The sequence below is a fragment of the Penaeus monodon genome, chromosome 20, assembly GCF_015228065.2.
Source record: "Penaeus monodon isolate SGIC_2016 chromosome 20, NSTDA_Pmon_1, whole genome shotgun sequence".
Taxonomy (NCBI): Eukaryota; Metazoa; Arthropoda; class Malacostraca; order Decapoda; family Penaeidae; genus Penaeus; species Penaeus monodon.
In genome coordinates this window covers 35,767,505-35,767,752 of record NC_051405.1, presented here as the reverse complement: position 1 = coordinate 35,767,752, position 248 = coordinate 35,767,505, and positions in this window count along the sequence as shown.

The window sequence follows — 248 nt, the reverse complement described above, 5'->3', positions numbered from 1 at the left end:
TTGCATGCCAAAAGAGTCTGTGGGTATATTTCTGTTTAAAAACGCATTTTCAGACCTCATTTAGCGGAGTTTAATATCGATAATACGCCAACATTTTGGACGCTGACATTTCAACACGCGCATTAATTCCACGCGAGTGTGTTCTGGATAAACATGATCGCTCACCGATGCCGGCTGCTTCAGTGTGTCCATTCTGGAGTGTTATTTTCCCGGTCGTTCTTCAGTAATTTGTTTGTTTCTCGAGTTTT